At 43.8% G+C, this 26541-nt stretch overlaps 1 long non-coding RNA gene across 1 annotated transcript; it reads right to left on the reverse strand.

Annotated features, from left to right (window-relative positions):
* Positions 1-835: 835 nt before the first annotated feature.
* LOC127577533 (uncharacterized) lies at positions 836-19618 on the reverse strand. Its single transcript, XR_007957389.1, has 3 exons — positions 19504-19618; positions 13493-13615; positions 836-1011 (listed from the first exon to the last, which is right to left on the reverse strand). It is a non-coding gene; the product is annotated as an uncharacterized LOC127577533 (long non-coding RNA).
* Between the last annotated feature and the right edge of the window lie 6923 nt (positions 19619-26541).

Genomic DNA, 26541 nt, shown 5'->3' on the forward strand with positions numbered 1-26541 from the left:
CCAGTGAAGAGATAAGATGTTAGTGTCAGGATATTGGGAAGCAATTCACTGGAGTTGATCTAAGGCAGGACAAGTGGCAACTGTTCAGAAGGATAGCTTCCAGTTGTTTATCCCACCCCATTGCTACTCAGCTGATGTTTGAGTCTGCATTTGTCTCATTGATAGAAATCACTTGTAGTGATTGCTCAGCCACTCCATCCTCACTGGCTCATATGCCAGATTGGATAGTTGATGCTGAATAACATGGGTCTTGGCCTTTACAAACCAAACAAGTCCTATGTTCCCGTGTGACAGGTCTGTGTTCTATCCCAATGAACAGCTCATTCACTGAAGCACAGTAACTTTTCAAAACATGAATGACAGACATTGAATAACCAAGTCAGTTTAATTTGAGAATGTGGTGGAGTTTAGATAAGCATTGTTCAGTCGATAATGGACAACCTTGGCTGTGCCAAAGATGATTGATTCTATTCTTCTTATATTCTCCTGTGTAACTGCTATACTAAGCAGAGGCTATTCTTTTTATTAAAGGTTAATTATACAACATCAGTGCAGTCTCTCCAGCAGCGTGGAAAATTGTTTGCACAATTTAGTTCCATAGCTTTCTATCTCACCACTGCTGGCAAGCTGGATAATAACATTACAGTTCTTTCAATCCCGTAATGTGTTACTGTGTGTAGCCCAAATACTGATATAATCCAGAAATGCAGTCTGCAAACATGCCACACAGAGAAAAAAAATATTTCTTTATTCTTTATTAACAAACCCAGAGTGGATCTTAGTTATGCAAAACATGTAAATTCGAATCACAGATTGGTGTGTGGGCTAATGTTCTTCTTCCAGTTTAAATAAATCTTTCTGAGTCACTGGCTTCAATTCGTGTCTAGTTCTGGGCACCAGTTGTAAGGGAGGATATTAAGGCCTTGGGGAAGGTGTGGAGGAGATTTACTTGAATGTTTCCAGGGAGGAGAGACTTTGGATCTGTGGACAGCTGGGAGAAGATGTAGCTACCTGAAAGAAAAACAAAAAAATATTTCTGTCACTTTTCTGGACTTAAGAACCTGAGTTATGGGAGAGGTTGGACAGGGCAGGACTTTATTCCTTGGAATGTAGGGGTGACCTTTTAGAGTTGTGTAACATCATGAGGGGTACAGATAGGGCGAGCATGACACAGTCTTTTTCCCAGGGTAGGAACTAAAAGCTGGAAGGCATAGGTTTAAGGTGAGAGGTGAAAGATTTAAAAGGGACCTGAAGGGCAACTTCTTCATGCAGAAGGTTGTATGTAAATGGAATGAGCTGCCAGAGGAAGTGGTTGAGGAAGGTAAAATAATAACATGTAAAAGACATTTGGATAAGTACATGAATAGGAGGGGTTTAGAGGGAGCTGGACCAATATGGGTAAATGGGACTAGCTTAGTGGGCATCATGGTTGGCATGGATGAGATGAGCTGAAGAGCCTGTTTGGTGGAAGGACTCAGCAAGTCAAGCAACGTCTGCGGAGAGAGAAAACAATTAATGCTTCGGATCAGAGACCCTCCCAGTTCTGAGGGAGGGTGCTAAACCCGAAGCATTAATTGGTTTCTCTTACCACAGATGCTGACTGACTGGCTGCATTTCCTGTCTTTGTTTCTGGAGGTGGTGAGGTTGCTCCCTTTAAATTAGAGAAAGTTAAGGGATTTAATAGTGCCGCACAAAATCATACATGATCTTTGATGGAGGCCACAAGGACAAATAGTTGCCTGTCAGCTACAAAATTTGGCCCAGATTGTACTCAAGGTCCCACAAGAACCAATGAAAAATGATCAGATAATTCGACAGATAAGAAGTTGCCCATGACCTTCAATTGTCCTCGAATAGTTCCAGGAGACAGTTTCTATCTTTCTGGGCAAGTAAATAGGTCTTCAGTTTAACGTCTTGTCCAAAGATTGACCTCTCTGACAGAGGAGCACTCTTCCAGTACTACAATGGGAGTGTCAACATGGATGCAACGCACATTTGGAGAGAAACTTGGGAGAGCGGGAGAATATGGAATAATCACTCATAAGTCCAACAGTGTTTTCAGAGAGTACCTTTCTATATACCCAAAGAGTGGGATAATGTGAAACTCAGTCCCATAGTAAATGATTGAGACAAAGGTCTTCGACATGCTTTAGGGGAAGGCAGATTAACAGCAAAGGGTGAAATGAATAGAGGGGTCTGCTGATATTGAGAGATGAAGAGAGATGGGAGGAGGCTTGTGTGGAGCAGAGCACTAGCAAGGAGTGCAAAAGTTAAGTGCCTTGTTTTGCATAATTTTGCATATTGCATAATTCTACACGTCACCTGGCAATGCATAATGATAGAGGAGCAAAATTATAGTTCATTGCATCAGGAAGGCTAATAATATCATCATGGATGCTTGCCACCCTGGCCATTCCATTTTCTCTCTTCTACCTTCTGGGAGAAGATACAGGAGCTTGAAAGCCCAAACGTCCAGCCTCAAAATCAGCTTCTTCCTCACTGCTGTCAGACTCCTGAACCAGTCACCTCTCTCACATCCCCTTCCCAGTGGTGGTGCCATGTTCTCGAACCCTTAATTCTACCTCTTCCATTATTGTCACTTCAGCATTTCTTTTTGCACTACCTTATGTTACACTACAGTCTTTGCACCATTCTGCTGGTTTGCATTCATCATCGTATTTATTGCTGTACTCATTACTACCATATGCACTGTTCACTCTGTGAGATTCACACAAGCAAGAAATTTCATTGCACCCTGGTGTATACGACAATAATCTAAGTTAACTAACTAAATGAAATGGGGAACAAATAAATAAATGAAGAGAACTTGAAGGCACAGAAAGGACGTGGCAATCAAGTGTTAGACATGTGTCCCATATCAGAGGGATGAGCTACACGGAACCACACACGGTCTCTGTGGTACAGCATGCTGGTGACACGTTCACTCTGTAAGAGTGGATAAAGCCAAACCAGAACCCAGTGTCTATTTTAGCTCCAAAATGTGGCAGGGTGTTTTTGTTTATTTTAAATGGTGCTTCATTTTAAAGCTCTGATTGAAACATGCCAAACATAATTGCAAACAGATTGCTGGTAGCAGTTTACTGAGGCAACATTTTAGGGAACAGAACAAAGAAGAGGAAAAAGATTTTTTTTTGGGCTGGGATATGCACAAATGTTTTTAAGCTGTAAATAATTACAATCCCACAGTCCAAGTAAATGATCCAAAGCAACATTCCGCAGACTGAGCACCACACTAACACTTTGAGCTCCATTGAACAATAGTTTTGGACAATAACCATGTAGAGGGCAATTGTACAATTTTAGTGGGAACTGATGCTTGTTGGGAATATGACTCTCAGAATCTGTCCTGCTGATTCACACTTGGGCAGATTGCACAATTTGTACTTCAATGCAGCAAAACTCCAAGCCAGGAGACTTTCGAAAAGTCTGGAGCAACAAACAATCTGTTGGAGGAACTCAGTGGGTTGAGCAGCATCTGTGAGGGGGAAGGAAATTATCAATGTTTCTGGTTGAAACCTTGCATCAGGACGGGGGGGGGGGGGGAGCGGAAGGGTGACCAATATAAAGAGGAGAGGGGCAGTGGTCAGACAGGAGCCCGAGGTGATTGGTGGATTGAGAAGGGGTGAAGGATGATGGGCAGATCGAGCCAGGTAGAGGAAGGGAGGGGTTGGAGTTGGGAGACAGTGGGAGGTGGATGATGGATGGAGGCAGGGGAAAAAATAGCATGGAATGAGGTGGTGGAGGGGGTGGGAAGTGGGAGGGTGAAGGTGGAGACAGCTGTTGAAGACAGATCTCACCTTCCTAGCTTGAACTGTCTGTCAATCCTTCACCCCTCCTCAGACAACCAATCACCTTGAGCTCCTGTCTCACCACATCCCTCCCCCTCTTTACACCGGTCATCTTCCCCACCCTCCCCCCACTCTCAGTCCTAATGCAGGGTTTTGACCTGAAACATCAACAATCCCTTTCCCCCCACAGATGCTGCTTGACTCACTTGAGCTCCTCCAGCAGATTATTTGCTTTTCTAGATTCCAGCATCTGCAGTCTCTTGTGTCTCTCAAAAGGTGTGTGCGCATAGTAGTACTCCTAACTCAGAAGATCTGTGATTAAGTTCCATCCCACAAACCCAGACTGACAGTCCTGTGTAGTGTTGAAGGAAGGTGGCATTGTTGCTTGGGCTATCTTTTACTGAACGCTTTCTGCCTTCTTATGTAAATTTAAAGGATTCCCAGGGCACCACTAAAGAATAATTGAGTCATTCCCCACTGCGCTGGACAATAAGATAAGATATTTATTTATTAGTCACATGTACATCGAAACACACAGGGAAATGCGTCTTTTTGCGTTACCAAGAACGTGCTGGGGGGGGCAGCCCGCAAGTGTCGCCACTCTTCCGGCGCCAACATAGCCTTCCCACAGCTCCTAACCCGTACGTCATTTTGGAATGTGGGAGGAAACCAGAGCACCCGGAGGAAACCCACGCAGACACGGGCAGAATGTAGAAACTCCTTAGAGACAGCGGCCGGAATTGAACCCGGGTTGCTGGTGCTGTAATAGCGTCATGCTTCTCAGTTCATCAACATCATTAAAACAGTTTGGTCATTTGGTTATTACTTTTGGCAGGTTGTTAGAACATAAGACATAGAACATAGAAGAGTACAGTGCAGGGACAGGCCCTTCGGCCCACGATATCTATGCTGGCTATGATGCCAAATTAAACTAAACCTGCCTGTGCATGATCCATAACCCTCCATTCCCTGTCTGTTCATGTGACTGTATTAAAGCCTCTTAAATGCCACTCTCATATCGGCTTGCACCACCTTCCCCTGCAGACCTGTCCAGGTAGCCAACACTCTCTGTAAAAAAACTTACCTTGCAATCTCTTTTAAACGGTACCGTAGCGGTTAGCATGACGCTATTACAGCGCCAGTGATCGGGGTTCAATTCCCTTCGCTGTCTGTAAGGAGTTTGTACGTTCTCCCGTGCCTGCGTGGGTTTCTTCTGGGTGCTCCGGTTTCCTCCCACATTGCAAAGACATACAGGTAGGTTAATTTGGGTTTAAAATGGGCAGCGCGGACTCGTTGGGCCGGAAGGGCCTGTTACCACGCTGTAAATAAAATTTAATTTAATTTAAAACATTTTAAAAATTCCCCCTCTTAAGTTAAAGCTATGTCCTCTAGTATTTGACATTTCCACCCTGGGAGAAAGACTCTATCTACCCTGCCTCTGCCTCTCATAATGTTATAAACCTCTGTCCTATCTCCCCTCATCCTCTAACTCTCCAGAGAAAACAACTCAAATGTGTCCAACCTCTCCTTATAGATGTGTGGTCGTTGTGCTTTCTGTGTTAGAAGTGTTTGCACTTCAAAGAGTATTTCATTGTTGTAAATCATACGAGATGCCCTGAGGTTGTGCAAAGTGCTACTGAACTACAAATCTTTCTTTTAACACACAAACATATTTATGTGTCTCTGTATCCACATTGACTCATTCTGTCTGTGGATGGGTATGCTTGTATCCTATGTACATTGCTTGTACTGGAGGGAGTACAAAGACCGTCAGACAGTTGTTTTGCTATCCCAAGTTAATTTTTTCCAAGTATTTCTGCATTTCAGCAAATTGTATCCATGGTATTTTAATGAGAAAGCCTTCCCACAGAATGCTTGCATTTAACCATTTTAAATAAAGGCATCATTACGACAAACCTCAATGCACCCAGTTCCATTTATTTTACTGGCAGATGACATCCCTTCTCTGTTTTACCTGTTACACCAAAGCCATCAGTGTAGGACAAACATTCACAGGGAGACTGAATCTCAAAATGTGAGCTAGATTGCACAAGGTTGTGGTGGAGGTGTTGTTATTCTATGAAATTCAATTCTCTTTTGAAGATTCCTATTGAATCTGTTTCCACTGCCCTTTCAGGAAGCGAGTTTCACATCACGGCTGCTCGTTGCATAATAAACTCTTAATCCTTCACTTTGATTCGCCTTCTGATTGACTTGAATCTGTCTGCTCTCTTTACTGACCCCCTACCAGTTGAAATAATTCCTCTTTAACTGTAACATCCTTAATAAAGTGTCATAATGCTTGATCTGAAGCTTAACCAGTGTTTTATAAAGGCTCAGCAAAATATAGCATTACAAAGAGCTAAACCCCTGAAAATGTATTGGACCTAAATAAGATACATCATGTATTTTTGACAGACTTCTAGATCTGCCTTGCTGCATTCAAATGTTTGTGTATGTTAACCTTTCCCACCTCTCTGTTCGTGCATCCACTTTACAACCCATCCTCGTTAGTTTATAAATAGCACCTTTGCAAGTCGGTGTGGAGATGTAATGGTTCTGCTCTCCCAATCAGAAAGCGCTGCTTCATTCTGGACCTGCCATTATGCCTGACAGCAACTAAAACAATAGATACTTTCCCTCCCTGAACCAATGACAATAATCCCATTACTAAGGAATCAATGAGCTACATTTAGCAAATTCGTAGATTGAGATGACTAAGAGTTTGATGGTGTCCAGCAGCAATGAAAGGGGTAAATCCAGGAGTGGAAGGAATCATTTGTTTAATCCATTTTATTTGTTTGCTCCGTTTTTTTTCTGCTGACGTGCTTTGGAAGTCAGGCAGGCAGCCAGCTGAGACACAGACGCATATTAATGCTGCTTCCCAAGTAAGGCTCGTCCTTCACAACTGCCGAAGCTCTTCCAATCCTTTCACCACCGCCCTGCTTCCTGGAAGTAGGATTTCATCTGTTCCTTCTCCAATGACAAGGGATAGATATTGACCCTCACTCTCCATGCGGCAGAAAGCATTAAAGATGTGGGACCTTACTCTCAAAGGTGTTTGAATTACACTTTTTTGTTCATATTTGTTCAGAGTATGGGACATCCTAGGTATTTATTACCCAGTCATGATAGTTTCTGTTATCTGGTGTGATTGGAGTCACATCACAAGATCACAAGACAAGGGAGCAGAAGCAGGCCATTCGGCCCATCGAGTCTGCTCCAAGGAAAAGGGGAAAAAAGAAATGAGAAATGGGGAATGGGGGGGGGGGGGTAGCTCAGTGTGGATGCTTGGTAGATTTCATTCCATGAAAGAGATAATGCCTTCAGCAATCATTGAGTCATAAAGTTGTACAGCATGGAAAAAGGCCCTTCTGCCCATATTTGTTTATGCCGACCAAGATGTATATTCAAACTAATCCCATTTCCCAGCACTTGACCCATATCCCTCTGAACTCTTGTCATCCATATACCTGTCCACATACTTCTTAAATGTATCTGATGTACCTGCCTCAGCCACTCCTTCTGGCAGCTGGTTCCATACATCTACCACCCCACTGTGTAAAAAAGTTGCCCCTCAGGGTTTTAGTAAACCTCTAACCTGAAAACTATGTCACCAACCCTGGAAAAAAGACTGCTCAACCTATCTATGCCCCTCATGATTTTATATACTTCTATGAATCCATTCACCATTAAGGATACTAGCTTTTAATTCCAGATTTATTTAATCACATGAATTTAAAGGCACTGGGTACTTTAGTGGGTTTTGAACTCATATCTCACAGTCAAAGATCCAGGCCTCTGAATGCTTGCGCACTGTGAGACTATCTGCCACTTCAGGTCCATTGAACTTTCAGGCATTTTGCTCATCTGGCATTGTTCTGCCTTTGAACCCAACCCCAAACTCGACTCAAATATTCTTTGCACAAGTCCCAGCCACTACAGAGGTAATAAGATTTTTCTTCATGGACGTGAAGAGGGGTGGTCCTCCTGGCTGGAGATCAAGCTTGATGGTACCCATGGATGCACATCCCATTATCCCACAGACTGATACCTGCTTTGATATAATTCAGGCCTTCAATCTGGATGCATTCAGGGTTAGGAAAACCTGACTGCTTGCCTTCATTCCCTTGTTTAATGATATTGACACCAAACATTGACCAGGAAGCATTCTTGGGTGTTTTCCTTCCTTCCTTTCATGGAGTTAGGGAACATAGAACATAGAACACTACAGCACAGTACAGGCCCTTCGGCCCACAATGTTGTGCCAACATTTTATCCTGCTCTAAGATCTATCTAACCCTTCCCTCCCACATAGCCCCTATTCTTCTATCATTCATGTGTCTATCTAAGAGTCTTAAATGTCCCTGATGTATCTGCCCCCACAACCTCTGCCAGCAGAGTGTTTCGTGCACCCATCACTCTCTGTGAAAAAACTTACCCCTAACATCCCCCTCATACCTTCCTCCAATCACCTTAAAATTATGTCCCCTCGTGTTAGCCATAGTCGTCCTGGGAAATATAGAGTCATAGAGCAAGAAAGCAGGCCCTTCGGCCCAACTGGTCCATGCAGACCAAGATGCCCCATCCAAGCTAGTCCCATTTGCCAGCATTTGGCCCATAACCTTCTAAACCTTTCCAATCCATGTACCTGTCCAAGTATCTTTTAAAAGTTGTTATTGTACCTGCCTCGACCACTTCCTCTGGCAGCTCGTTCCACATACACACCACCCTCTGTGTAAAACAGTTTTCCCTCAAGTTCCTAATAAATCTTTTCCTTCTCACCATAAATCTATGTCCTCTAGTTCTTGATTCCCAACCTTGGGAAAAAGACTGTGTGCACTCTCCCTATCTATGCCCTTCATGATTTTATACACCTCTATAAGATCATCTCTTAGTCTCCTACGCTGCTGGGCACAAGTCCTAACCTGTCCAACCTCTCCCTATAACTCAGTCCCTCAAGTCCTTGCAACATCTTTGGAAATCTTTTCTGCACGCTTTCCGGTTTAATAACGTCTTTCCTATAGCAGGGCAACCAAAACTGAACACAATACTCCAAGTGCGGCCTCACCAGCGTCCTGTATAATTGCACCATGATTTCCCAACTTCAATACGCACTGCCCTGACTGATGAAGGCCAGTGTGCCAAACACCTTCTTCACCACCCTGTCTACCTGTGACCCCACTTTCCGTGAACCATGCACTTGTACTCCATGGTCCCTCTGTTCTACAACACTCCCCAGGGTGCTACAGTTCACTGTGAAAGCCCTACCTTGATTTGTCTTCCCAAAACTCAACATCTCGCACTTATCCAAATTAAACCCCATTTGTCATTCCTCAGCCAATTACTCAGCTGATCAAAATCACTCTGTAACTCTTGATAACCTTCTTCACTGTCCACTATACCACGTGTAATTAGACATGAAAACTGTCCCATGGTCTGCACTCACCTTCAAATATCAATTTTCCACTAATCCCATTTTATTCTCCCCACATTCCCATCAATATCTGCCAAATTCTACCATTCACCTGCACACCAGGGGCAATTGATAGTGACCAATTAACTTAACAACCCGCACATCTTTGGGACGTGGGAGGAAACCGGAGCAGCCAGAGAAAACCCATAGAGAGAATGTGCAAACTCCACACGGACAGCAGCTGAGGTCAGGATTGAACCCGGGTCTCTGAGGTTGCGAGGCAGTCGCTCTACGAGCTATGTCACTGTATCATCTCTTTCCTTTTCTTCCCCATTTCTTTTCCTTTGTGTTTATTTCTAGATTTCTCTCTCTTTCTTACTCTCTGCACCAGAGCTAACTGCTCACAGACTGGAGTCAGTGACTCCCCCTGTACTTCTAGCCTTACACCACACGAACAATATGTTTAAAGGATTCTTGATTATGACGTGCATCCTTTGATGTTCGCTGTAACTCACTAAGTTCTGACCTGAGGTGAAGGGGTAAGTGTTAAAAATGAAGAGAGGTTCAATGAAATGTTAAATGCCTGATGCCAAGATTGGTCACACATGAAAGACTCAGCTTTTAACTATAGCTTTAAATCAATTACATAAAAATACAGCACCAAAACAGTCCCATTTTGGGGCCAGATCAGTGGAAGTGCTTTTGTAAAATTACCCAGGTTCATAAGAACAATCACCCTATTTTAATTAAAAAAATATGAAAAGTGACCTTTAGCCCCTTCCTGAGTGTTGCGTTTCAAAAATTAATTTCCTTTAAAACATGCCTCTCAGGCAGGCTCTGGTCGAGGCCCCAGAACGGGTTTCTAGTGTCCTGTCAGCTAACATCTAAACTCAGAGTCTGGGAAAGAACAAGAGGCTTATCCCAACATGAGAGAGGATTAAGAAAGCCCCTTTTCCCTCGCTGGATAGTGACATTCTGGAATCTTTACCTACCCTTTACTACTACACATATTCTTTACTTGCAGAGGATGGTAGGTAGCTGGAGTGCACTGCCAGTCGAAGTGGTGGAAGCAGATACCATAGCTCTCTTGAGTTTTAGACAGGAACCTGAACAAGTAGGGAATGAAGGGATATAGACCATGTACAGGCAGATAGGATTGGTTTCAATTAACGTCGTGGTTGGCATAGGCACCAAAGGGCCTCTTCCTGTGCTGTACTCTTCAAATGTTTTATGTTCTACCAGACTGTGGTGCTAAACTCGTTTTCAACACACTTTTATTGGGTGGGGTCTCAAGGAACTTGTAATGGAGTTAGATTGAAAGGAGCTGTGGTGCTGAATAAGCATGACCTGGTTGAATGGTGGAACAAGTTAATGAAATGATATGATCTTAAAATCCCCATACTCTCAAATTGCTCTATGATCCTGCCTCTGGGATTGCTGTCCATTTGAACTCATCCCCAACCTCGACTTAGAATGTTCTTTGCACATGGCATAGCCACTACAGAGGTGTTATCTTTATGGGCGTGAAGAGGGGTAGCCCTCCTGATCGGACAACAAGCCTGACAGCACCCATGGAAGCACATCCCATGATCCCTCGGACCGATACCTTTGGCCTCAATATCCTTCCTCTATCCTGATAACAACCATACGAACATGTGAACATTTGAATTGGGACCACTCACGCCCTTGAGTCTATTCCATCATTTAACAAGACACTGGCTGATCTGATTATAAACCTACCTATCCACAATAACCTTTTATCACTCTTGCTTATCTATTTCTGTATTAAAAATATTTAAAGACTCTGCTTTGAGGATGAGAGCTCCAAATGTTCACCACCCTCAGAGAGGAAAAAAAAATGCCTCATGTATAAATGTCTGACTCCTTATTTATATACAGTATTTCCTCATTCTAGATTTTCCAATGAGGAAGCATTGTCTCTACATCCACCTTATCAAGATCCCTTGAGACCAAATATGTTTTTTAATCAAGTCCTTGGTCACTGTTCTAAACTCCAGTGGAAACAAGTTTAAGCTGTCCAACCTTCCCTCATAAAGCAATCTGCCATTCCAAGAATTGGAGTCAAGTCAACTTTCTCTGAACTATTTATGATGCATTAACTCATGGTAATCACACTCTCCAATTCAGGACCCTTGGACTTTCAGGCATTTTTTTTATTACAAGGGGCCTATCTCTGGGATTGCTCTGGTATTGAACTCAACTCCAAGTCTACTCAGATATTCTTTGCACACGTTCTAGCCACTACAGGGATAAAAAAAAGAAATCTGACATCTTGCTCTTGCCTCAGCTGAGTTGCTTTGCTATTTGCTTTTCAAAAGCTTGAGATCTGGAAGTTTGCAGTGGAATGGGCAGGTACTCTCATAACCAACCAAATTCCAGTGTACCAAAGGTGATGCAGATACAACAACAAGTCAGGTTGAAAATCAGAAAAAAGAATGAAAGATGCTGGAAATCTGAAATAAAACCAAATAATTCTGGAAACACTCAGCAAGTCAGGCATTTGGAAAAAGAGAAATAGGGTTAATCAATTTGACTGTTGATTCAGTTATGGCCAGTCCCTAAGGCCCAGTCCAAGGTTACTGCTCATATTTCTGTGTATGAAAGGCTGGTGAATGGGATTAGTATTAGGTGGGTACTTGATTGTCAGAACAGACATGGTGGGCCGAAGGGCCTGTTTCTGTGCTGTATGAATCTATGACTCGATTAAAGCATGCTACCTGGCTTCCCAGTTGAGGCCGGGGTTGTAGGATGCCCTGATGTCTGTGTGTGGGGGGCGGGGGTAGTGGGTGGGAAGGGGTCTAAGAACAGTGACTTACCTGGAGCCATTAGTGGTACATTGGACTTCAGTAGTCCTCGTATGGGAAGGGAAAGGGAGGGGGAGAGGCGATCAGTGGGGCATTCATTGAGGAGAAGGGTCACAGAGTATCACAACCGGTGAGCTGTGGTGTTGGGAAATGGGTTGGATTGTCCCTCAGGGAGGTGGGGGAGTCAATAGATTGGAGGGGTGGATGCAGGAAAGTGGGGGAATGAGGGACCCAAGGATTCTACTTACTTTGTAGGTCTCCCAGTTCAACGTAACAGAGGGAAAAGACGGTGGGCTTGTAGAGGAGACCTTGCCTCAGGAATGCCCATATGGGCATCTCTAGTACTCTATGGTTCAAGCTCCCTTGAACTGAACACAATATTCCAAATGTGGCCTAACAAAAGTTTTAGTACAACTGCAGCATGTCTTCCTGACTCTTACACTCAATGCTTCATCCGATGAAGGCAAGCATGCTGTACACCTTCTTTACCACCCTATCCCCTTGCATAGCCACTTGAAGGAGAAAGGAAAAGAATGAGATGCAAAAAGAAACCGAGCTGCTGGAGGAACTCAGTGGTTCAGGCAACATCAGTGGAGGGAAGTGGAAACAGAGCATTGGTTCAACGTAGAGAAGGTATTCCCAAAATGAAAATGCATCAGATCACAAGGGTAACTGGAGACAAGGTGTGCTGGATTGAATCTGACCCCAAAAATGATCACAAATGGAATTTGCTCTGGGGAAAATCAGCATTTACTAGCAGATTGTTAAAGCAAAAGCAGAGTTATGTAATCAAATTTCAGGATACACACTTCACGTCCTCAGGCTTTTCCAAGATGTTTGACAGTTGTTGAAGTATCAGCGTAATCAAAGATCCCACCCACCTGGGTCATTCTCTCTTCTCTCCTCTCCCATCAGGCAGAAGACACAGGAGCCTGAGGGCACGTACCACCAGGCTCAAGGACAGCTTCTATCCCACGGTGATAAGACTATTGAACGGCTTCCTTATATGATGAGATGGACTCTTGACCTCACAATCCAATCTACTTTGTTATGACCTCACACCTTATTGTCTGCCTGCAATGCACTTCCCTGTAGCAGTGACACTTTACTCTGTATTCTGTTATTGTTTTTACCCTGTACTACCTTAATGCACTGTGTAATGAACTGATCTGTATGAACAGTATGCAAGACAAGTTTTTCACTGTACCTCGGTACAAGTGACAATAACAAACCAATACCAATACTAATACCCAATTCCAGGTATGGTCATGTAGTGGTGGAGTCACCGTTCCCAACAACCTAAATAATTCAACTGATACGGAAACAGGAGTTGGAATCCCACTAATGCAGTTGGGGAATTTAAGTTCAATTGGTTAAATAACCTGGAATGAAAAGCTCATTTTGGCAGTGGGGCCATTGATCTGATTTTTGTAAAAACTTACCTGGTTCACTGCTGTCCTTGGGGGAAGGTAGGTACAGCCTTCATGACTGGTCTGGTCTATATCTGACTCCAGACCCACAAGAGTGGGCAAGGTGCTGGAGGAACTCAATGGGTCAGGCAGCATCTGTGGAGGGGAATAGACAGTCAATGCTTCGAGTCGAGTCTCTTCACCTGGACTTGCAGACCTGCTGAGTTCCTCCAGCGTCCTGTTTGTTGCTCCAGATTTCAGCATCTACAGTCTCTTGCGTCTTCAATAATCAGTTGCCTGCCTAAAGCATCTATCAGGAAACCATTCCAACAGGATTGTCATCGGACAAAATTTGACAACAATTCACACTGTGAGGTGGGTGGATGACTAAAGCTTTTCGTTAAGTTGGGTTTTAAGAAGCATCGTAAGGGATGAGAGTGTGTGTGCGCACATGTGTGTGTGTGTGAGAGAGAGAGAAAGAGGGACAGAGACAGACAGAGAGACAGGGAAACAGAGAAACAGAGACAGATGGAGATAGAGTGTGAGCTATGGCAGCAGAAAGGAAATTGCCTGAGAGAAAACCAAAGATGAAAATGTTCGCTGTCTCTTCCTGTTAAAACAATTCTGGCCATTTTGGTGATGACAGTTTTTTTTTGTTAATTGTGCACTTCAGATACTAAAAATTAATGAGGCAGAACTAACTGTCAGTGACTCAATGAGATTAATGTGGGGAAGCTTCATGGAGCCATATTCCCTTCTCTTATGTAGAGATAGAAAACTGAGCAAAGCCTAAGGCTTGAAGTTACTGTGTTTAATTGGTGAGTGTAAGGAAGTGTTCAACTTGCTTTGCTCTCCATCTCTGCAAAATCATAATTAAATTAAAAGCATTTGTGTCTGTACAGTTTTGGGCACTCAACACATTCAGTAATTCAAGGATGCTATCAGACCATTGCTACAGCAACATCCTGCATTTGATATGCAGAAATTTCAACAACAACGCCTGGTAAGTATCTGACACCTTTAAAGTGGCTCAAGGCTCTTCACAGAAATACTTCCAAATAAAATTTATTGCTTGATCAGTTGATGGCTTTATTGAAGCTTCCTGGTGTTCGTCTCTGAGTTCTAAGAACATCACAATATATGAACTAAGAGGAAAGGTAGGTCATTCACCCTCTCGAGCTTCAACCACCATTCAGCAGTTCATCGCTGGTCTCCGACCTCAGCTTCATTGTCCTGCAGCAAGAAGCAGGCCGCTGGAGGAACTCAGCGGGTCAAGTCTCAGTGGAGGCAAAGAAAAGGTCGATATTTCAGATTGGCACCCTGCGTCAGGATTCTTAATTCTCTCTTGTGTGTTCATTTTCCTGCATATCCCTGAACATCCAGAAATCTATTGACCTCTGTTTTAGCAAACTGAATGACTGAGCCTCCAAGGGAGGAGAATTCTAAAGATTCACCACCCTCTTAGTGACACAACTTCTCTTCATCTCAGCCCTAACTGATCAACCCTTTATTCTGAGACTCTGCTTCCTGATTATAGACTTCTCAGCCACAGGAACATCCCCCTCTATCCAGTCTGTTAAACCTACAAAAATTCTGTGTTTCAATAAGATCTCCTCCCACTGGTTAGCAAGCTTGCGGCTGACACCAAAATCAGTGGTGAGGTGGACAGTGCAGAAAGCTATTGAAGGTTACAACAGGATCTCGATGAACTGCGGGAGTGGGTCAAGGAATAGAAGATGGAATAAAACTTTGTTGATGGATGGGTTGGTAAGTTGGCAGACAATACCAAGATTGGTGGAGTTTTGAATAGTGTCGAAGCCTGGCAATGGATGTGCCGTGATAACGAACAGTTGCAGATGTGGGCAGAGAAATGGCAGATGGAGTTTAACCTGGATAAATGTGAGGTGTTGCACCTTGGTAGGACTAATGTCAAGAGGCAGTACACTCTTAAGGGCAAGACCCTTAACAGTGTTGAAGAGCAGAGAGACCTTGGGGTTCAAGTCCATGACTCATTGAAAGTGGCTGCACAGGTAGACAGGCTGGTTAAGAAAGCTTATGGAATGCTTGCGTTTATTAACTGAGCTATTGAGTATAGGAGTCAAGAAGTTATGATACTTCTCTACAGAACTCTGGTTAGACCATATTTAGAGTATTGCGTGCAGTTCTAGTCACCTCACTATAGGAAGGATGTCGAGGCTTTAGAGACGATGCAGTGGAGGTTTACTAGGATGCAGCCTGGATTAGAGGGCATCAGGAGAGGCTGGACAAACTTGGGCTCTTTTCTCTGGAGCGGCGGGAGCTGAGGGGTGATCTGTTGGAAGAGTATAAAATTATGAGGGGCATAGATAGGGTGGACAAGCAATATCTTTTTTCCATTATTGAGCGATCCAATACCAGAGGGCATGCATTTAAGGTGAGAGGGGGTAGGTTCAGAAGAGATGTGAGGGGTACGTTTTTTACTGAGAAAGTGGTGGATGCCTGGAGTGTGTTGCCTGATAGGGTGGTGGAGGCAGATTCATAGGGGGCTTTTAAGAGGGGCTTGGATGGGCACATGAATGAGAGGAACATGGAGGGATATGGGCATTCTGTAGGTAGGAGGGATTAGCTATATTGGGACAAAATTGTGGGCCAAAGGGCCTGTTCTGTGCTGTACTGTTCTATGTTCTATGAGACTGGAGTGGCTGGGACTTCTTTCCCTGGAGCAAAGGATGCTAAGGGATGACCTTATAGCAACATGTAAAATCATGAGATGTGTAGATAAGGTGGAAGGTCACTGTCTTTTTCCCAGTGTAAGGGAATCTAAAACCAGAGGGCACAGGTTTAAGGTGAGAGGGGAGAGATGTAAAAGGGACCTGAGGGGCAACTTTTTCACACAAAGGGAGGTAGGTATATGGAATGAGCCGTCCGAGGAAGCTGTAGAGGCAAGTACAATTAGCATGTTTAAAAGACACTTGGACAGGTACATGGATAAGAAAGGTTTAGGTATTCAGGAAGACAGGAAAAGCTTGGATGGACAGCTTGGGTGGCATGGTTGAGTTGGGCCATATACAAACCACCTGCTTTTCTGCTTTTTTCTATCAAAGGGGATGACCAGGTAGACTGTAGGAAACTTATCCCCTTATCAGAAGTAGATAAAAGCAGAAGGCATAAGTTTATGGTAAGGGGGAAGAGATTCTGGGGTATATGAGGGGCACCTTCTTCACCCAGACAATGGTGAGTACACAGAATGTAGAACATAGAAAACTACAGCACAGTACAGGCCCTCCAGCCCACTATGTTGTGCCGGCATTTTATCCTGCTCTGAGATCTATCTAACCCTTCCATCCCACATAGCCCCCCATTTCTCTATCTTTCATGTGTTTATCTAAGAGTCTCTTAAATGTCCCTAATGTATTTGGAGTACTTGGGATGTACAGCCTGAGAGAATGGTTGAAGCTGAGTCACTGACAGCATTTAAGAGGTGCCTAGCTGAGCACCTCATTCGCCTGGGCAGAGAAGCTATGGACCGAGTGCTGGTTGAGGGATTGATACGGATGGATGCCCGTTGGTCAGTGTGGACGAGCTGGGTTGAATGGCCTGCTTCCATGCTATACTATTATATGACTATGAATCTAAATTGTAAACAGTGTCTTTATGATTAAATTGATAGTTTAAAGGAATTAATGCATATTTATCAATAACCTTCCATGGGACGTTGAAAAATATATTATGGTCAAAAAAGTATCTTGGTAGTCAATTTGAGCACAGAAAGATCCCAATGTCAAAATTCAATAATTACTGAGTAACAACTTTCCTGAGCCCATATTTGCATGACTCAGAACACTGATCGCTGAAGCCCCATCATTTGCCAATGTGGATCGCTGCCCAATGAAATGGGTCCATTGGGGTTGTTCTCACCACCAGGCCAATTGTTAACTGCTTGAATATTCCACTGTCTACACCTGCAAATTGGCTGTGTAGGCTGACTGAGCTATTGATTGGGTCATTGTTCCTGCATTAGAAAAATGATTGGGAATGCATTTTTTTAAAGCTTTGTTTAAGTCTATCTGGTTCCTTTCCAAGTCATTAAATCGGTGTGATAGCTTCTGGCAAACCTTTAGATTTGTTTTCTGCTAATTGCCAATTTTCAGGGGTTCTTCAATATCAGTTCACATTTTTTTCCCTCCTCTGCATTAATGGCCTCAACCATCCATCAACCAATAAAGTTTACATCTTTCACCCCAATCAGCACAAATCAATGGCTCAGTGTGGCTCTTCTTAGTACTATTGGCAAACCAGTGGGGAAGAGCCAGGGTTCAATGAAGGGATCTGGAAGAAGTCTGATGAAAATAGATGAAGTAAACTGAGGATCAATCATCAGGTGATGTCTCACCTTGGGTGTAGGTTATAGAAGGGTCCTCAGTCATTCAGATGTATGGGTTCTGAGAAGGATTGACAAGGTAGTCAGCAAGAGGCTGTATACTCTGACTGGGTGTTTTAGAATGGACGGCACAGCAAGTAGACCTGCTGCCTCACAGCACCAGAGACCCAGGTCCTTAGAACATAGAACAGTACAGCACAGGAACAGGCCCTTCGGCCCACGATGTCTGTGCTGAACACGATACCAAATTAAACTTAACCGCCACTTGCATCTCCCCGTTGCCAGTCACTTCAACTCCCCCTCCCACACTATCACTGATATGTCAGTCCTCGGCCTCCTCCACTGCCAGGAGAAGTCCAAGCGCAAACTGGAGGAACAGCACCTCATTTTCTGTCTTGGAACATTGCAGCCTAATGGCATGAACATTGAATTCTCCCACTTTAGGTAATCCCCACCCCCTTCCCCACAACCACCCCCCCCCCCCACCATGCTTCTTCCCTTCTTCCCTTTCTGAGCCTCATTTTTTCTACTTTTTTTTCCCCTCTCTCCTTACCTGTGACCCATCCTCCAGTGGATCTGCTCTCCCCTCCTCCCCTGCACCTGCCCATCACTATTTCTTACCTGCATCTACCTATCACCACCCTGTGCCCACCCCACCTCCCCTCTTTTGTCCACCTATCACTGCTCTGCTTTTCCCTCCTATATATTGGGCTTCCCCTTTTCCTATCTTCAGTCCTGAGGAAGGGTCCTGACCCGAAACGTTGACCACCTGCTTTTCTCCACGGATGCTGCCTGGCCTGCTGAGTTCCTCCAGCATCATCGTGTTTTTCATCTAGATTCCAGCGTCTGCGGTCCTTTATTTCTCTAGTTTCTCTATAGAACAGTACACCCCTACTACTTTTCAATGGTTCTCTCAAACTATATCATGTTTAAACTTGGAAAAAATTAGGAGTGGTAGAGTTGATCCTTCACTTAAATTTGAAGCTATTTGGAGTCCATTTATTTAATATTTTCACATGATACAGATCCCCTTTCAATAACTTTCCAACTTAGAGGAACAGAGTTGACGACATAATATTGCTCTGTTTCTACTGAGAAGTTTTAGTCCAGCTTCCTTTTTTCTTTTTTTTTTGTTTGTTTTTTTTTGAAATTTTTCTGTTTAGTTTAGTTTGATATATTGTTTATAATTTTTCTTACTGATTTGGGGATTTTTTGTTTCTTTTATATATAATAAATCTTTTTCTTTCCTTTCTTTTATATTATATTCACTTACTAAGAGATCATTGGATCTACAGATTTTTTTATATTTTATTGTTCTTTATGATTATCTATGCCATGATTGTTCTCCTGATCTCTGTATTACATGTACAAACATTGATGTTATATATTAATCTATATTAATTTGAAAACTAATAAAAAGATTGAAAAAGAAAGAGCAGTACAGCACAGGAACAGGCCCTTCAGCCCTGATATCTGTGCTGAACATGATGCCAAATTAAACTAAATCTCTTCTACCTGCACATGATCCATATCCCTCCATTCCCTGCATATTCTTATGTTTATCAAAAACATCACTGTCGTATCTGCTTCCACCACCTCCCCTGGCAGCCTGTTCCAGGCACCCACCACTCTCTGTGCAAACAAACTTGATCCACATATCTCCTTTAAGCTTTCCACCTCTCACCTTAAATGCTTGTCCTGATCTCCAGTGCTCTCTGCGTGGAGTATGTACGTTCTCCCTGTGACCGAGTTGGTTTCCCCCGGATGCTCCGGATTCCTGCCACACCTGAAAGGCAACTGTAAAATGTGCCCAGTGTGCAGGTGAGTCGTAGAATCTGGGGGGAGTTGATGAGTATTGGAGGAGGATAAAATGGAATTAGTATGAACAGGTGTTTGATGGTCAGCATGGACTTGGTGGGCCGAAGGACCTGTTTACCTATTGAATGTCTCAGTAACCAGGATAACAGGTTGGCCATTCAGGTCAGGATGAAGGGAAGCTTCCTCTCTCTAACTACTCTGTCTAGACAAAATATCTCCATCAGATCTTCTTGGGAACTCCTCTGTTACAAGAAGAATAAATCCAGTCTCTCCACATAAGTAAAGCTCTGACCCCCAGAGTTATTTTGTTAAATCTCTTTACAAGTACATGGTTCCTTGCAAATGGCATCACAGGTAGACAGGGTGGTGAAGAAGACTTTTGGCACACTGGCCTTCATCAGTCAGGGCACTGCGTACAGAAGTTGGGATGTTATGTTGCACTTGTACACGACGTTGGTGAGGCCGCATTTGGAAAATTGTTTTCCGTTTTGGTCACCCTGCTATAGGAAAGATACCATTAAGCTGAAAAGAGTGCAGAGGAGATTTATGAGAATGTTGCCGGGACTCGAGGAGAGAGGTTGGGCACATTGGGACTGTTTTCATTGAAGTGTAGGAGACTAGGGGGTGATTTTATAGAGATGTATCAAATCATGAGGGGCATAGATAGGGTGAATGTGCACAGCCTTTTTCCCAGGGCTGGGGAACCAAGAACTAGAGGGCCTAGGTTTAGGCTGAGAGGGGAGAGATTTAATAGGAACCTGAGGGGCAACTTTTTCACCCAGAGGGTGGTCCATACATTGAATGAGCTTCCAGAGGAAGTGGCTGAGGCAGGTACATCAACAACATTTAAAAGATATTTGGACAGGTACATGGATAGGAAAGGTTTATAGGGATATGGGCCAAAGGCAGGCAAATGGGACTAACTTAGATGGGACTCTTTGTCGGCATGGACTGGTTGGGTTGAAGGGTCTGTTTTCGTGCTGTATGACTTCTATGACTCTATGAATGTTCTGTCCATCCCTAGAGTCTTCACATCATTCCTAAAGCACGTCCCAGGACTGGAAACACAACTCCAATTGCAGTCAAGCTAGAATTTTATGAAGAAAGGAATAAAATATTTTTAAAATGTCTTAAGTTTCTGTAACTTCTTTCATGACCTCAGGATGTTTCAGTGGATTTTATGGATTTTGCTCACATATAGCCATTGTTGTGACACAGGACAGGAACTTGGGATCTCCAACAATGCCTTCCCTCTGTACAACACGGGAGTATCAGCCTAGCTTTCAGTGCTTAAAACTCTTGGATTGGGTTTAAATTAATAATCCTCTGACTCAGAAGAGGAGAACTCCCACAAGGGAGACTGGTTGAAAAGGCAGGGCTGATGAGATTCAGAGCAAATTGGCAAACTGGATCCAAAATTGTCTTGGCAACAGGAGACAGGGGATGAGGGTAGAGGGTTCGTTTTTGTGATTGGATGCCTGTGGCTCGTTGTGTCCTCCAAGGATCGGTGCCGGAACCCATGCTGTTTGTAATATATTTGAAAGGCTTTAATGTGGATGTGGGAGGTGTGATCAGTACATTTGCGGATGACGGAGTTGTTGATGGTGAGAAAGGTGGTCTTAGGTTGCAGAGAGATAACGATGTGTTGGTGAAACGGGCTGAGAATTGGCAGATGGAGTTTAATCCAAACAAATGTGAGGTGATGCACTTTGGGAGCTGTAATGAGGCTAGGACATACCATGAATGGTGGGGTCTTTGGGAGTATTGAGTACAAGTCTGTGGATCCTTGAAGATGGCCACACAGGCAGATAGGGTGGTTAGGAAGGCATATGGGATTCTGGCCTTCATTAGTCAGGGCATCGAATACAGAAGTAGGGAGGTTCTATTCCAACATTTCAAGACTTGGTCAGATCTTAGCTGAAGTACTGCATGTCGATTAAATTAAATTGGTAAATTGGTTCATTATTGTCACATGTACCGAGGTACAGTGAAACACTTTGTTTTGCATGCCATCCATACAGATCATTTCATTACAACAGAGCATTGAGGTAGTACAAGGGAAAACAGTAGCAGAATGCAGAACAAGGTGTTACAGTTACAGAGAAAGTGCAGTGTAGGCAGACAATAAGGTGCAAGGTGATAATGAGGTAGATTGTGAGATGAAGAGTCCATCTTATCACACTAGGGAACTATTCAGTAGTCTTATAACAGTGGGATAGAAGCAGTCCTTGAGCCTGGTGGCATTGTGCTTTCAGACTTTTGGATCTTCTGCCTGATAGGAGTGGGGAGAAGAGAGAATGTCCAGGGTGGGTGGGGGTCTTTGATTATGTCGGCTGCTTTACGGAGGCAGTGAGAAGTGTAGACAGAGTCCATGGAGGGGAGGCTGGTTTCTGTGAAGGCCAATCTCTTATTCTAAGACTAAGAGTCCTGGTCCTCCACACCCCAACCAGAAGAATCATCATCTCTGTCATTCCCTGCACATATTTTGTACAAGGGGAGCTATAATTATGGTCATACCAAACAATGTGTGACTGTTAAGGCCAACATGTCTGTTCTGAGAGAGAAATATCCAATTGATCCAAGTTCTCCATTCTTACTTCCAGCTCTTCATATCATTTCTCTTTCAAAATATTTATTCCACTTGATATTTACTGTGGAATCTAATGGTAACTTCAAGGTCATAGAAATTCACTGCATTAAATAAATCTTCCCATCACCTCAAATCAAGAAGAGAAGAACAGGTTCAAGACCTAAATAGCCTTCTTTTGTTCCTCTATTTCTTAGCACATAGTAAGGAAAGTAACTCCATCGTCACATGATTGTGCAAAGACTGTCTGCTAATAATTGCACAGAATTAAAACAAATTCTATCAGTACTCCTGCTGGGAATGGATTGTGGAATGGTGCGCCTCAGTACAGTCCCTTACTTCCACTTGCTGAAGCTTTGAAAACTCACTGGTGAATTCACTCCTTGTAAATTATGTAATCTTCCTGATTTATGGAATCACTGATCTGCACTACGTGGCTTCCATATATCACACTTCAGAGCTTCAGGCTACAGAGAAATGGAAATTACTTGTGTGCAATGACTGCCCTGCCTTTAATATAAAGTAATGTGACAGGAACTATTAAAATGATTTACAAAAATTGCAAAATTATAAAAACACAGCCATTTAGTCTCCTATTTGTTACAAGCGATTATCACCAACCTGAATTTAGCAAGTATAGAAATTAAGTAAGCCCTTTAAATTTCAGGTGACCAATGGAATGGATCCAACAAAGATTGATATGGACTAGCACCAAAAAAGAAAATGAAAGGAAAGAAGATGAGAAGAATGAGGCATGCAGGAAAGTAACAGACAGAAAATGGTGCACCAGAGTGATAGCAACTCAGAAAAAGCTGGAGAAACTCAGCGGGTCAGGCAGCATCAAAAGATGGAAACATACTGTTGATGTTTCAGGTTGAGACCCTTCATCAGGACTGGAAAGACGGGAGATAGCCAGATTAAAAAGGTGGGGGAAAGGGCTGGGGCAAGAGCTGGGATAGGTGGACCCAGGTGAGGCAGGGAATGATCAGCAGGTGAGGGAGGGGGGGAGCAGCTATGATATAAGAAGCTGGGAGGTGATCGGTGGAAGTGACAAGGCACTGAAAAAGATGGAATCTGACAGGAGAGGACAGTGGGTCATGGAATAAAGGGAGGGAGGTGGGCAGGGTAACCAGAGGGAGGAGTGTGTGGGTGATGGGCAGATCGAGAGGGTGGGGGAGGGGAAAAGATTGGGTGTTGGGGGCCGGTGGGATAAAGGGGACAGAGCGGAGTGGTTACTGGAAGTTAGAGAAATCGATGTTCATGCCATCAGGTTGGAGGCTGCCAAGGTGAAATATGAGGTGATGTTCTTCTAATCTGAGTCTAGCCTCAATTTAGCAGTAGAGGAGGCTGTGGACAGACATGTTAAGATAAGATCTTTATTAGTCACATGTAGATCAAAACACACAGTGAAATGCATCTTTTGCATAGAGTGCTCTGGGGGCAGCCCTCAAGTGTCACCACGCTTCCGGCGCCAACATAGCATGCCCACAACTTCCTAACCAGTGCGTCTTTGGAATGTGGGAGGAAACCGGAGCACCCGGAGAAAACCCACACAGAACTGGGAGGACGTACAAACTCCTTACAGACAGCGGCTGGAATTGAACCCGGGTCACTGGCGCTGTAATAGCGTTACGCTAACCGTTACACTACCGTGTCTGCCCCTACACTACCGTCCCTGCACCTGGGCAGGTTCAGGAGACAGTAGCTCCTTTGTTGGTGTAGGAATGGCTCTTGTGTCACCAGGGTGATAGGGTAGAATGTCAGCCTAAGATTTTCCATGTGGAAAAAGATTTTCTCTGTAGATTGTGCATAATCAAATCAGCCTCTTGGGATTGAGGGTGACTTGTTTCCACTCTGGTTCTGTGGGTTCGGGGACCCATAGACTTTGGGACATGTGGTGCTGGTCAGGGCACGTACAGGAGATAGTAGCTCCTTTGTGTTCTTGCTTATCTCCCTCCAGCAGCTGTCTCCAACCTTCACCTCCCCTCCCCTCACCTCGTTCCATCTGCCTCTCGGTTTTCTCTCTCTTTGTCTGCCTCCAACTATCATTCACCTGCCACTGTCACCCAACTCCCCCCCTCCAACTACCTGGTGCAACCTGCCCTCCTGCCCCTCCTCAGTCCACCAATCACCTCAGACTCCGGTCTCACCACTCCCCTCATTATACTGGCCACCTCCCCTCTCCACAGTCCTGATGCAGGGTTACGATGAGAAACGTCGACAATTCCTTTCCCCCCACAAATACTGCTCGACCTGTTGAGTTCCTCCAGCAGATTCTTTGTAGTTCCTTTGTCATTTTTTTCCTGGGCCTCTTGGTGCTCCCAACAAAGAGACTCAAGTTGCTCAATTTCTTCCCGAAACATCGCCTGTCCATTTCCCTTCACAGATGCTGCCTGATCTGCTGAGTTCCTCCAGCTTTCTGTGTGTTGCTATCACTCAGGTGCACTATTTTTTGTCTTTGACTTTCTTGCTCCTTCTCCATTCTGAATAGTGATTGGCCAAGGATGAGCCAATACGTATATTACATTTTCTCATGAAGACTTTGAGGACTTTCTTGAATCATTACCTACACAGAACTACTTCTTCAGGAAGCTAAAGAAATTTGGCATGTCCCTTTGACCCTGGGACACTTTACTCTGCATTCTGTTATTGTTTTACCTTGTACTACGTCAATGCACTGAGTAATGAATTGATGTGTATGAACGCTCTGCGAGACAAGTTTTTCATTGTACCTCAGTGCATGTGACAATACTAAACGAATTTACTAATTTACCTCTGTCTTCCTGATAATATCTTCCAGTGTCAGAACTTGGTGTATGGTGCCTGCTTTGGGAGTCTTTTGTGCCTGCTTTGGAACAGACCACATGTAAACCATCTCCAATGGAAACCAACCTCCCCTCTATGGACTCTGTCTATACTTCTCACAGCCTCGGTAAAGCAGTGTAATTAGAGCCTCAATGCTTCGAGTATTGATGAGGAGAGGGCACTGTTGTTAGTTCACTTATTTTGTATCGGGATTTGGGGGCTTTTGTGCAGTCAATGACTTTCCGGGACCTTCATGTCTCTGAGGCAGACAGGAGAGACAGGAGCATTGTTGCCCTGTAGACTTTGTGCTGGGTTTGAGTATTGATCTTCAAACATCATAGAAACATAGAAAAACTACAACACAATTCTGTGCTGAACATGTCCCTACCCTAGAAATTACTAGGCTTACCCATAGCCCTCTATTTTTCTCAGCTCCATGTACATAACTGTTGTTATAACATAACCGTTATCATGTTGATAACTGATGATGAATTTCATCAGTGTTTGCCTTTACTGAGGGAGCATGGAGCATGTTCTGACAAAGGGTCTGAGACCTGAAACATTACTTGTTTTTCTCTCTCCACAGGTGCTGCCTGACCTGTTGAATATTTCGAGCATTTTCTGTTTCCTCTGATAGAAAGTTGTCCATGTTTTCCAAGATTTCAGTGTGGACTTTTATTTGGGGGCCAGTTTGCACAACAGGGGCAGGTAGTTAGAGGAGCCTTTCTTTTCAGTTGTTGTGTAGCCCAGTTCTCTCCTTGCTTCAGTCAATGAGTCAATGACGACTTGGAGCTCAGTCTCTAAACATGCATATATGCATACTGCTCCTCGAGAACTGAGGTTAGGGAGACCTTGGTTCTGAAGTGGCAATGTACACCTCCATGGACTCTTGTCTACACTTCCTACTGCCTCAGTCAAGCAGCCGACATAAACAAGGATCCCACCCAGCTCGGAGAGTCTCTCTTCTCCCCCATCCCATCGGGCAGAAGATACAAAAGCCCGAAAGGACGTACCACCGGGCTCAAGGACAGCTTCTATCCCTCTGTTATAAGACTATTGAACGGTCCACTAGTACAATAAGATGGACTCTTTACCTCACAATCTACCTCGTTATGGCCTTGCACTTTATTGTCTGCCTGCACTGCACTCTCTCCGTAACTGTAACACTTTATTCTGCATTCTGTTATTACTTTCCCTCAATGTACTGATGTGATGAAATGAACTGTATGAATGGCATGCAAAACAAAGTTTTTCACTCTCCCTTGGTACATGTGACAATGATAAACCAATTACCAATTAATTCCATAAATTAGCTCCACTCTAGTAGAAAGCTTCTTGGAGGTGAGATTTTTGCCTGCGACCAATTCCTAAAACCCACTGTGGCAGCAGTCATAGTTATAGACTCATAGTCATAGAGTCATACAGCACAGAAACAGGCCCTTTGGCCCAATTCGTCCATGCCGACCAAGATGCCCCATCAGGCGCGTTCCATTAGCCCGTGTTTGACCCATA

The sequence above is a fragment of the Pristis pectinata genome, chromosome 13, assembly GCF_009764475.1.
Source record: "Pristis pectinata isolate sPriPec2 chromosome 13, sPriPec2.1.pri, whole genome shotgun sequence".
In the NCBI taxonomy this organism is placed as follows: domain Eukaryota; kingdom Metazoa; phylum Chordata; class Chondrichthyes; order Rhinopristiformes; family Pristidae; genus Pristis; species Pristis pectinata.